Source organism: Zingiber officinale, chromosome 3B, assembly GCF_018446385.1.
Source record: "Zingiber officinale cultivar Zhangliang chromosome 3B, Zo_v1.1, whole genome shotgun sequence".
NCBI classification, from domain to species: Eukaryota; Viridiplantae; Streptophyta; class Magnoliopsida; order Zingiberales; family Zingiberaceae; genus Zingiber; species Zingiber officinale.
Window position 1 is genome coordinate 108,847,822 of NC_055991.1, and position 9,333 is coordinate 108,857,154.

Here is a 9,333-nt window from a genome sequence, read left to right on the forward strand (position 1 = left end):
AGATACAATGAGTTAGTTGTCGACCATATTGATATGAATAAGCATCTCAAGATTGAGACAAACCATCCTATGAAAACTCAAATGGTTAAGTTGTACACAAAAAAAGAAATTGTTGGATTTTTAAAGTGAAATGAGTGTGAGTCATGGTTATTATGTGCAACAAGCATCTGTAGGCATTGAAATAGTAGTTTATTATGTCATGACTTTCAAAGTTCTTCCTCAAAACCAAGGGTGCTCACGCATGACAAACAGACGGAGTACACATCCTATAATTGTAGGAAATTTGAGTTCGAGGGCATTCCATACAGGCATATGTTAGTTTTTTCTATATCAACAAGTGTTTCTACTTCCTGATAAGTATATACTCATACAATAGACAAGAAATGCAAAGGTTGGAGCAATATATGTTTTGGGTGAGTAAAATTTTATCAATAATCTAAATGGGAATTAGATGTCAAGATACTCAAGGTTATCCTATAAATCTTTAGTAGTAATTGATGAAGCATCTTTTACTGATGAAGGGATAAACTTCTTGGATGAATAATTTAATTGTATATGTAGTAAAATTCAAAAGATGGACATTAGTAGAACATGTGACAATGAAAGTCAAAGGAAAAAATCCATAGATGGGGCCCCCTCTATTGTTGATCCTTCTTTAATATGGGCAAAGGGATGTGGGAAGAGATTGAAATCATTTAAAGAGACGTCAACCTCAAAGTGCATGCTATGTCGTGGATGCAATTATCGAGGTGTCTCACACAACAAACGCAACTATCTAATTTTATAGAAAGGGTATGTGTCCATTAATTATGCATTTGTACTACATTTTATTCCCAAATCAATGGATTTTATAAATATTAGTAAATATGACGATGTGTCATTACCAGATCAACTGCTACATAAAATCATCATAACACTGATGATAACACATATGAAGAAGATTTGACATTTATAGTTGGTACTATCAAAGTTTTATTTCATTTTATTTAGTGGTTCTTAATAAATTTTGGTTATAATTGTCTTTATTATTGTAGGTTCTAACAACATGCCCTTTGAGTTATGAAGTGAGATTTACTAAACTCTCGACAAGTAGTTATTAGTTATTACAAATGGATTTGACGTACTTGTTGATATTTGTAGGATTTTCTTTAAATAACATTTTCGAGTTTCATAAAATATTATGGAATGGTGAGATTATCATATCAGCTACTGCGATACTGTCGACAGTAGCTGCTATAACATCAGGTCCACATTATAGTAGCTACCCAGCTACTATGGGGTAGCTGCTACAACAGTATAGCAGCTATCCCATAGTAGCAGCTACACCGATGTAGCAACTACTCCATAATAGTTGCTACCATGTGGACCTCACATTCGATGTTCATGAGCTTGATCATGGCTCATGAGTCCTATTTAATTTACCACATCAAGATTAGAGAACATATTTAAGAAATAAATTAGGAATAATATATAGAAAAATAATTTTATTGGGTGATAAAAAAGATTAGAGAACAAATTCAAGCATCATGTTTAACACAAATACATAATAATCACACCATCTGAAGAGTATGTGTCCCTTGTTATTCTCTATCTCCCTAGTGTACGTTGGTTGGGCTAGGAGAAGTTTAGTCGATCAACGTCCACAGTGTTCTCCATGAGCGATCAACCTTAATCAACATACATAGTGTTCTAAACCCTAAAAAGCATCTATTATTTTACATCTCCCTCGTGTACTTTGGTTGTGGATGGGAGAAGTTCATAGAAGCGATCATCCTCTGGCTACTCCATAAGCATTCCTCAGGGTAGTCCTAAGGCTCTTTGTTCCATCCAAAGGATGTTTGGGCGATCAACATCCACTTTATGAGTGGTCCAACTTGATCAACGTATGTTGATTGGGGCTAGATGTTGGTGTTCGTTGTAAAGATATCCTTTCCAAACCCCAAACAGACTGCCTATAGCCATATAAAAGCTTACACTACACCGTGGAAGGTAACATGACCGCTTTATCATTCTCACTTTGGGAGGAAGAAATACCACCAAATTTCGGACAAAGACAGTGGATGCCATGAAAGAAATGATGAAGGTGGTGTCAGAAAGATAGCACCAATCTATAGTTATGCTACTCGTTTACCTTTGGATATCATAAAAGGAGGCTCCCTCTGTTTATAGGAAAACAAAGATGTTATAATTATTCAATCAGGGAATAGGTGCATCACGAGCCCACAGTTGCCTTTTTAACAAAGTTGAATTTTGCCAATATTCATGAGCTATGATTTATGATAGGTATGAGTTGTCATATTATAGTTTATGATAGCTATGAGTGATCATTTTATGGAAGTCACGGTTCAATGAACCAGATTAGGTAGATCGCTATTAATTAATTGATGAGTCTCTATAAATTCATTATTTTTAAATTATATAAGTGGTAATTCAATTATTATTATTATAGTTTAGGGCTTATTAGCTGCATCGACAGTAGCTGCTACAATGTGTAGCAGATTCTCGAGAGTAGTTGCTATAATGTATAGTAGCTTCTCGAGAGAAGCAACTATAATGTATAACAGCTAATTGGCAGTAGCTGCTACACATTGTAGTAGCTACTGCTAACTAGCTGCTACAACGTGCAGTAGTGGCTGCTACAAAGTACAGCAGTAGCTGCTACAACATGCATCAATAACCAATACATGTTAAATATTTTGACTAATTTAAAACGATTCTAAATATGCTTTTACCAAGTTGTTTAAAATATCAAAAATATTTTAACACATGTAGCAACTACTGTGTACTGTAATTTTAGTAATTTTGACTAATTTAAAATGATCTTTACGGATACTAGATTTTACAATATGTAGCAGCTAGTAGCTATTTGGATAGTAACTGCTTTAACGTTTAGTAGCTACTTGATTTGATCCAGATAAAAAGCTAACATTGATATGATCTATTATTGTTTGAAAATGTAGAGTAACATCTTATTGAGCGTAAAATAAGAAAGAGTTGGAGGCTTTTGTTGGGTTGAGATATATAAAGGGAATAATATTAATATCATAAACAAAGATAATAACAGAGGACAAACAAGAAGATCTTAAGCCAAAAAGGTAATACAAATACAAAAGTTTCGAAAGGGCTACAGCTACACTTCAGTCATTTGATTTATAGCATCCTCTAATGCTACATTAACTTGGGATAGTTGTCGTCGCAGTTGCACAAGTTCAGTTTAATTTTTTTCTCTCATAAAAGGGTAGCATCGATAGGGAGTTCTTCCTGCTAAAGAAGGGCAAGATTAATGAAGTTCACAAGAAAAGATATTTCACTCAGTCTGTCATGCCTAGAGGGTATATTTGTCCGACAAATTGGACGATACCCCCTAGTGACAATATGTGAAATAATCGACATCACACCAATTCAAGCCAACATAAAAAAATACCGATATAATATAACAACACCAAGTCACAAATGACAATGCGTGTATGTATGCATGTCCATGTGAAACATTCAAAAAAATCAAGAACAGAAAGAACTATAATTATAAGCAACGGAAACCATAAAAAGAAACAACTCAACATAAATTCAACTCGAGCGGGACTGGCAAGCAGGATCTCTAAGCGACACAACACCTCCTCTATCTGCTAACCTGAAAGTCAAGGGAAAAGAAAAAGGTAGTGAGTACAACCACTCAGTGGATAGAAGAAGATAGTGCATGAATTGTTGGAACCCCAAGGTATTTTGATGTGATCAAACAAGTTAAGCTAGGTCCTGCGTTGTCTAACCCTTGTGTCTAAGTGTGCAGGAGCTTAGGAACACAGGAAGTCGAGCGGAAGACGCGGCTAGCGAGAAGGACGGCACAGGGAGAGAGCCGACGGGCTCGGTGCGTCCGAGGGACAAGGTGACCGTGGAAGAGTACACCGGTGGATGAGAAGAACGTGTGCGGCGTTCGAGGGACGAGAAATCGGGAAGAAAGGCTGCTCGAGGAGAAGGTCGAAACTTGGGTTCGGGTGAGCCCTATTCCGGATGGCCGAGATCACCCAAGCTAGCGGAATCAGAGCGAACAAGACCCGGACCGAGACTAGCTGAACCGGAGACAAAAAAGTCAACCTGTGTTGACTTCAGGGCTCAGGGCACCCTGAGCAGTCCGGGGCGCCCTGAGCAGCCCGGGGCGCCCTGAGCAGCCCAGGGCGCCCGGAACCCTTCCGGGCGCCCGGACCTGGATTTTGACCAGGATCGCGTCAAACGCGATCTGATCCTTGGGGGATAAAATTTTATCCCTCCCAGGGTGTCCGGAACCCATTCGGGGCGCTACGACCAATGCTATAAATATAGCACTGATCTGCACAGTCAAATCAACTCACTTGTAATCAGTTTTCTCTGTGCTTTCATTTCTGTTTCTTTTATTTGTGCTGTCAACGCTATAAGAGGCTACTCCGCCCAAAGGAGAATCAGATAGTGTGCCATCTTTGCCTTGGATTAGCAATCCTCTGATTGCAAATCAAGTAAACCCTCTGTGTCTGATTTGCATTTTATTAGTCTCTTTATTTTTTATTACAAGTTCTTTTGAATTAGTCGATATATCCAAGAAAGGTTTGTGTTTTTCTTGTAAGGCAATTCACCCCTCCCCTCTTGCCGGCCTCCAAAGGGACCTACAAGTGGTATCAGAGCAAGGCGCGCTTCAGGAGGACTAACCGTCGATCGAAGCAACGAGATGGCCGGACCAAGCATCGTTCCACCAAAATTCGAGGGGAACTTCGCAGACTGGAAGCGTCGTATGGAGGTATTCCTAAGAACTGATTTCGAAATTTGGTTTATTATGAAATATGGTTTTTTAGCTTCGACGAATCAAGATGGAGAAGAAAAAGAAGAGTGCAATTGGACAAAAAAGGAGCAGAATGAATCTGTAGCAAACAACCGTGCGGAATATCACCTGCTGAGCGTGTTACCGCCTCAAGAGGTCAACCGCATCGGAAGCTATTCTTCTGCTAAAGAACTTTGGGAAAAGTTCCTGGAACTCCACGAAGGCACGTCTGAAGCGAAGCTCGCTAGAAGAGACATCCTCCGGAACAAGTTGATGAACATTCATCTTGAAAAAGGTGAGAAGGTAGCCAATCTACACGCGAAGGTAAAAGAACTAATTACTGATCTCGAGAACCTCGGAGAAACCGTAACAAATCGAGACAGCATACGCTACGCACTCAACGCGTTTCCCAAAACTCCGGAGTGGACATCAATCGTCGACGCCTACTATATTTCAAAAGACCTGGAGGTAAGTACTTTAGAAGAGTTGTTTTCTACTCTTGAGTTACATGAAACCAGGTGTGCAGCTACAACAAAAGACTCAAGTTAGATAATGGCGCTGAACGCAACCAAGAAGGATGAACTCGAGTCAGACTCCGAAGAAGACCAAGAAGCATATATGGTAAGAAACTTTAAAAAGTTTTTTAGATCTAATAAATTTAAAGAAATGCAGAATAAAAAGAATCCAAGAAATAGAAGAAAAGTGTGTTGCTACCAGTGTCAAAAGGAAGGACACTTAAGAGAGGATTGCCCAGAACTAAAGAAGGACAAAATGAAGACACCCAAGAAACACAAGAACCTAAAAGTCACTTGGAACGACACTTCATCATCTGAGTCCGAGATTCAAGAATATGCCAGGATAGCACTGATGGCAAGCTACGAAGGACAAAGTACATCAGAACCCAGCATCGATGAAGGGGGAGCGACCTCAGATTGAAGTAGCGAAGTAGGGGGAGATTCAGACTTTAAGTCTGATATGGTAAGTGAGGTATGTCTCTTACCTCCTGATGAACTTTACTTTGGTATTAAGGCAATGGCTAAATCCATGTATAAATTAGAAAATAAAAATACCAAATTAGAAAATGAAATTTTAGAAACAAAAAGAATTTTGGCAAAATCATGTCTTATAGAGGATTTTGATAAATTGAAAATTGAAAATGAAAAACTAAAAGAAGAAATAGAAAGATTGAAAAAATCTAATGGTTCAAATATTTCTACTTTTAGAAATTATAGAGGTTTAAATTGGTATTATAGATTTCATCAAAATCAAATTAGAAATATATCAAAAGTTTATGTACCTAGGAAATACTTAGTTAATCCTATAGGTAGGAACCTTTATTGAGTTCCAAAAACATGTTTAACTTGAATTTTAAATTAAACTTAGCAAGAAAGTTAAACAGATAGTTTCTTTATGAGGCTTTGTCTAAGGAAGTGGCTGTTGCTCCAATAACCAAGAAGACCTAGTGCCTCGCCACGACCTGGAAACTAAAACACTGAAATCAAATGTTTAATTAACTTTCTGAAAAAGTATTAAAGTTAAAATTAAATAATGCTTGAAAGTTTTTAAACAGTTGTTTTGAAAATTTTTGTTTAACTTAGAAAATGTTTCTTTTGCAAATATGCTTTAAAGGATTATTCAATTTGTTTTAGAAAATATTTTCAAAAATATTCAGTTTTAAAAAAAATATATCTTTAGAAATTAAATTTTTTCATATTTTTAACTTAGAATTTTTTTTTGCCTTAGAATTTTTTTTAAAAATTACCTTAGAATTTTTTTTTAAGGAAATGTTAAAATAAGTTTTAAACTTAAATTTTAAGCAATTTTTGTTAACACTTATGTTTTTTTTTTCTGAAAAATGTTTTACTTAAATTTTTCTCGAAAGAAAAATTCTGAAGAGTGTCTTTACTTAGCCATTTTGCTTAAATTTTTTTTATACTTAAATTTTTTTTTAGGTGAGAATTTACCTTAGACTTATTTTTAACCCCAATTTCTATGTGATCAAAGGGGGAGAAGTATGTTAAGTCTAGGGGGAGGTAATATAATTTTTCAATTGAAAAATATTTGGACTTATTTGAATATTAACTGTTTTTATTTCATCTGTTTTACCCTAACTTAACTTGGGTTGCTCACATCAAAAAGGGGGAGATTGTTTGAACCCCAAGGTATTTTGATGTGATCAAACAAGTTAAGTTAGGTCCTGCGTTGTCTAACCCTTTTGTCTAAGTGTGTAGGAGCTTAGGAGCACAGGAAGTCGAGCGGAAGATGCGGCTAGCGAGAAGGACGGCACGGGGAGAGAGCCGACGGGCTCGGTGCGTCCGAGGGACGAGGTGACCGTGGAAGAGTACACCGGTGGACGAGAAGAACGTGCGCAGCGTTCGAGGGACGAGAAACCGGGAAGGAAGGCTGCTCGAGGAGAAGGCCGGAACTTGGGTTCGGGTGAGCCCTATTCCGGATAACCGAGATCACCCAAGCTAGCGGAGCCAGAGCGAACAAGACCCGGACCGAGACGAGCTGAACCGGAGATGAAAAAGTCAACCTGTGTTGACTTCAGGGCTCAGGGCGCCCTAAGCAATCCGGGGCGCCCTGTGCAGTCCGGGGCGCCCGGAACCCTTCCGGGCGCCCGGACCTGGATTTTGACCAGGATCGCGTCAAACGCGATCTAATCGTCGGGGGATAAAATTTTATCCCCCCAGGGCACCCGGAAACCATTCAGGGCGCCCCGACCAGTGCTATAAATATAGCACTGATCTACACAGTCAAATCAACTCACTTGTAATCAGTTTTCTCTGTGCTTTCATTTCTGTTTCTTTTATTTGTGCTGTCAACGCTGTAAGATACTACTCCGCCCAGAGGAGAATCAGATAGTGCGTCATCTTTGCCTTGGATTAGCAATCCTCTTATTGCAAACCAAGTAAACCCTCTGTGTCTGATTTGCATTTTATTAGTCTCTTTATTTTTTATTACAAGTTCTTTTGAATTAGTCGATATATCCGAGAAAGGTTTGTGTTTTTCTTGTAGGGCAATTCACCCCTCCCCTCTTGCCGGCCTCCAAAGGGACCTACATGAATAACATACTAATAGGATATCAAAGGATGTAGTCTCAGGTATAATACTTACTAATCAAAGTAAGTGTCCCAACATAATCATCAGTTAACCAAAAGTATAATCAATAATATAGTATTTCACTAACCTGCTCAACTGAGTATGACCAACAAATCGGGAGTACATATAGTACATCCAAACATGCACGCACAAATATATGATCGACATATAGCAAGTATATAACAAACACTGACTGTGGGAGAATATTCTACCATGGATGGTCCTGTGGGCAATAAGGGTAAATGACTAGTCACTGTCCACGGGAGAACGCTATACCACGGATGGTCCCTTGGATGGATAGGGCAAATAACTAGTCACTGTCTGTGGGAGAACGCTCTACCACGGATGGTCCCTTGGGTGGACAGGGCAAATAACTAGTCCCTTGGGTGGACAGGACAAATATATGATCGACATATAGCAAGTATATAACAAACACTGACTGTGGGAGAATATTCTACCATGGATGGTCCTGTGGGCAATCAGGGTAAATGACTAGTCACTGTCCACGGGAGAACGCTCTACCACGGATGGTCCCTTGGGTGGATAGGGCAAATAACTAGTCACTGTCTGTAGGAGAATGCTCTACCACGAATGGTCTCATGGGTAGACAGGGTATATACCAATGGTCACTAATGACTCTCTCACCCACGCATGGGAGACAGGATATACTAATTGTCACTAACGACTCTCTCAACCACGAATGGGAGATAATGGTCGCCAAGGTATAACAACCAAGGGTCTAGTAGGATCCTCGAAATCCTACACTATATTATAATTCTACTAATGTATAGACATGAGCCTATATAACAAGTAAGGGTCTACTAGGATACTAGGTTACCCTATATTATGATGTAATCCTACTAATATATAGGCAGAAAATAAATAATCACATCCCCAAGTTACTAGTCATCTACCTAGTGGAATACACTACCCTTCTGCTAGGGAGTGATTTCCATCAAGTATAGGTCAGTGTAATCTCACTAACATATATGCCCTTGCATACAACTATACTACCTATAAGATCAATGACCTATAAGCACGAACCTAAGTATATAACCATACTATAACATAATTTCACGAACATAAGTTATAGGGCCAACTAACAACAAGGGTCTATTAGGATACTCAACATCCTACACTACAGCATGAAATAATAAATGAAGGTTTAACAAGATGCTCGATATCCTATACTACGATATGATCATCCTAACAATAAACACAGAGTCAAATCATCTACTAAGGGATCTAGTAGAATATTCATTGTCCTACACTACGGTATGGTAATATCATGTACATCTATAAACACAATCATGAATATTAAGCATAACTACATAGCTATGAACAAATGATCAATATATAAGGATAACCAATAAGGTATCAAACTCAGGAGTCATATAGGACAGACTTAAGGTAAGCGAGTATCTGTTACTCATCAAAATATAACA